This window comes from Lucilia cuprina, chromosome 4 (genome assembly GCF_022045245.1).
Source record: "Lucilia cuprina isolate Lc7/37 chromosome 4, ASM2204524v1, whole genome shotgun sequence".
Lineage (NCBI taxonomy): Eukaryota > Metazoa > Arthropoda > Insecta > Diptera > Calliphoridae > Lucilia > Lucilia cuprina.
The window spans coordinates 82,455,734-82,460,571 of NC_060952.1; positions in this window are offsets into that span (position 1 = coordinate 82,455,734).

The window sequence follows — 4,838 nt, forward strand, 5'->3', positions numbered from 1 at the left end:
ATAGATAGATAGATAGATAGATAGATAGATAGATAGATAGATAGATAGATAGATAGATAGATAGATAGATAGATAGATAGTTAGTTAGTGAGTTAGTTAGTTAGTTAGATAGTTAAATAGTTAGTTAGTTATTATTACTATACGCTCTAGAGCCTAGACCATTAAACAGTCTCTTGACTACGGTATATAGATTAGTATATTGATTATTCGTAGAACAGTCTACAGACTGGTCTATGCTTCACTATATTATCCTCTTTATAGTTTACTCTCATTTCTTTTCAAGCTAAATTACAAATTTCCAACTTTTTCCTCTAACAAATTTTCTCATGACCACTGAATGCCACTCCATCTGTACAACTTACTTTTCCACCAATTAATAACAACTTCTGTCAATAGAATTGCAACAATGTGTCAATAAATGTTGGAAATTTTTAAATTTTTTCCCTCCGTTGTTTTTCTTTTTTTTTAAATAAATATACTACCAACAATTTTTTTGTGATCTTGTCGGAAAACTTATGAAGAAAATGGAAATACATTTGCAATTAAAACTACATTTCTTCCATATTAACTATAACTGATAAATTGTAAATATAATTGCTTGGAAAAAAATACTAGAAAAATGGGAAATGAATAAAAAAAGAAACAAACTGCTAAAAGAAAACAAGACCAACCGCAAGTATTTATTAAACAGAGGCCAATAACTGTCATACGAATGACAGCTCTATTTTCTAAAAGTGATCAAAGCAAGATGGCCGATGTTCAGAGAAATATTGCAAAAAATAAGATATTTTTGTTGTGAAGAAAAAAACGTTGAACATTTTATGGACTACAAAGTTGACTATAGACTAGACTACAGACTAAAATAAAGACTAAACTATAGAATTGACTAAACCACACTACAGACTAGATTAGACTACTCTAGAGTAGACAAGACTACACTAGAATAGAACATAGAATAGACAATAGACAAAACCATGTACTAGCCCGTAGACTAGACTACAAACTGGACTACATACTAGACTATAGACTCGGCTATAGACTAAAATATAGACTAGACTATGGACAGGACTGTAGGCTAGACTAAATAATAATAGACTACAGGCTAAAATATAGACTAGACTATAGACAAGACTGTGGACTGGACTATAGACTAGACTCTAGTCACTAGAGTAAGACTGGACTATGTACTAGACTATACTGTAGACTACAAAAAATACTATACTATAGACTAGACTATAAACTAGACTATAGATTAGACTATAGACTAGAATATAGACTAGACTATAGAGTAGACTATAGACTATACTATAGACTAGACTACAACATTCAATTAGGAATCTTTTTAATATCTTGTAATTCAGTTGAATGCTAAAATATAGGGTAGAAGGGGGACCATAGCCACTTTTTTTGAAGCGGCTTCAAGTTAAAACCACAATACATGTTCTTAATTTTTTTCTTGGTTCGGATACTTAGATATATTGGCTTTAGTTTTATTCCCTTCAATCTTTTCTAAGTCATCCTCATGTACATATTTTTTAAACTTTTCCGCACTGACCAAAAACGGCGATACTGCCCCATCCATGGGGTAAATGCGCCAAGGGGGTGGGGCGGATTTGTCATGAGTAATCGATGTTATTAGTAATAATGACAATACAATATTATATACGAATATTCGAAATTATATTCGAAAATTTGGCAGTTTGGAGTACACTTGATGACACTACAATACTATGTTGGAATATTTAAAATTAAGTTCGAAAATTCAAAGTAATATTCGAAAAAATTTTGAAGCTGTTAAAATAGTCTCAAAATTGGGGATATTCTCGAAAATATAATTTTAGATCTATTCGAGGTCAATTTCTTACATTTTCTAATTTCGAAATAATGTTCGAATAAATTTTAAAGCTGTTAAAATTATCTCAAAATCGTGGAGATTCACAATAATATAATTTCTGTTCCTTTTGCTTATACCATAAGTAGTTTCAAAGAATTGGGTTCTTGAAAAGTATTTAGAAGTATTTAAGAACCACAATAATATTCTAAGGAACGGATTCCAGAAGTTATGGCAACACTACTAGTTCCAAGGCTGTTGTTTACGAATCTGAAGTAGTTTTATTTTCACTCGTTCTAGAACTAGTAGTTTTTTATACCAATCGGCTTAGAATCATTTTCTGAGTCTATTTAGCGATGTCCGTCCGTCTGTCCGTCCATGTATACCTTGTAATCAAACTACAGGTCGCGATTTTTAAGATAATTTAATAAAATTTGGTACATAATCTTATATTGTCCCAGGGACGAAGCCTATTGAAAATGGTTAAAATCGGTCCATTATTTCGACTAGCCCCCATACAACCGTACCCTCAAATAGGGTCTTTTGGCTTATAATTAATTTAAATGATCTATTATGCTAACAAAAGTCGACAAAACTTAGTTTTATAGAACTTTAAATGACACTACCGACTTTTGTAATAATCGGGCTTCATTTGACCCTATCTCCCATACAAACTCCCCTTCAGAAAATGACTTAAAAGTCAAAATTCACTTACAAACACTAATAACACTTTTAAATTCTACATAAATAATATTGAAGAAGACTTAACTCCCCCTACCAACATTTTTAAGGATAGGGCCATATTTTGCCCTACTCCCCTTTAAGCCCTCTTAAAAAAGCTCTTTTTTGCCAAAAAAAAAGTAAAAATATTCCGAAATAAAGTTTAAAAAAAACAAACCAAATGTTTTTTTAAATAATCCCCATTTTTAACATACATACTGACTGGTGTAGGGTATCATACGGTCGGCTACGCCCGACTATACATTCATACTTGTTAATGTTCGCGAGATTGGACGGATGTTAAGAAGAATATATGTTTTATGATGTTTTGTTGTTTAAGATTTAGTTTTTCTACATTTCATTTTATATGTTTGTATTATAAAAAATTTGCTAATATAGGATTACTATCTACTAAATATGGAAACATATTAGTAGATAATAGATTTCTTTTGCAATTTTTTTCATAAATATTGTAGAAAAACAAATTCATACACATTATGAACTATTAATATTTTGAATGAAAATGGTTTGGGAAAAAAACATTATTTTCAAAATTTTTTAATTAAAAATATCTGCACATATGTAAAAAAAATCCATAAAACTAACATTTTATTTTCATAATATTATTTTGAAATATTTTTGCCTTTGAAATATTTTTCTTAATTTTATTGAAAATATTTTAAAAATTATTGTAAATAAAAAAGAAATTTATTAATTTTAACACTTTAAATTAATGTTTATTAATTAATAAATTTATAACTATTTAATAGTTATATTGTTAGTAATTAAAACTAAAAATATCTTAAAAGCCAATAATATTAAAAGGAATTTGTTTAATTCAGCAAAAGACATGCGTAGCCACGCCTTTACTAAAAGAAAACAAAAACTAAAATATTTGTATTTTTTATATAAATTTAGTTGTTTTTGTTGTATTGTGGGGGTGTGTAGCTTTTTATGTATGTATGTATGTATGCGTATTAACACTTTAAAAACCGGTTTTTAAATTTGTGGTTAACTTTTGGCTGGCCAAACAAATTAATAATAACCACCATTGTTAGATGCTGAAAAGCAAACGGTTAAACATAGACTTCATATTGAATTTTATTGTTGTGTTGTTGTTGTTGTGTTTTTTCATGAAAAAGAGGGGAATTAGTTGAAGCAGTTTCATGGTATTGTAATGGTTAATAAAAATCCAATTGGAGTTTATTTAATTTTTCTCTCTTTTCTTCTTTTGTTGATGAGCATGAAAAAGCAGCCATTTATTTAGTTGTTTTTGTATATAGCTAACTCTTTCTAACAAGAATTTCACCTCACTATTAGAGAAACTCACCTTGGGTGTGTTGGAATATATATGAGCATTTATGGTGTTTATATATAGTTGCTCTCTTTTAACTTGTGTATTTGGGAGAGTAGGTAATAACGGGTTTTGCCCATATTATGTTTAGAGATGTGTAAAACTAACTAATGCTATCTCTTTTTATCTAATAGAGGTGTTGGCCTTTGTTGGCTTTAAGAGGACTGTGTTTTATTTTGAGTTAACATGCTGCAACACCTCGGTATGTGGCATACGATTACCCGCTGTACACCATCGCACACATACAGCTCGTAAGTTAACAACGTTTTTTTTGTTCAAAATAATTTGTTTTTTTTTGTTGCTTTCGCGTTTCGTGTCTTGTAGTTTTTAGTTGTTGTATTTGGATATTATTACTACAACTTCTCCGTTTCTCGATTAAATAATTTCAACGGTATTGTTGTTGTCGTAGTCATCTTTAATACACACACACATCACTCGTTAAAACACAACACAACAACAGCGTATAGAAAAACCACCCGAGTGTTTTGTACACCCAGGGGTCGTTAAACACAACATATTCGAATGTGTTCACATCTTTGTTGAGTAAAATATTTCAGGAGTCAGTTCAGTCCTGCTGCGCATCTTGTAACGTTAAGTTTAGTCGAACGAAAACGAGCTGCTTGCAACCAAATTGCATGCTGGTTCTAATAAATAGAAAATTAAAAATTTAAAAAAAAAACGCGTTATTTTTTTTTGTGAACGGAAAAAGAAACAACAATTACAAAACGTTTAACTGAAATTGTTTAAAAACAAATTAACGGATTATTTACTATTCTATAACGGATTAATAAAGTTTTGAAACAAAAAATTTCTAAAATGTTTTTAATAAAAAGTGCAAAAAATTTGTGAAAAAAAAGTTTAAGAAAAATCTTAAAACAAAAAAATGTTTAAAACAAAAAGTGTTTTATTTTAATACAAAAAAGAAAAAGAAAA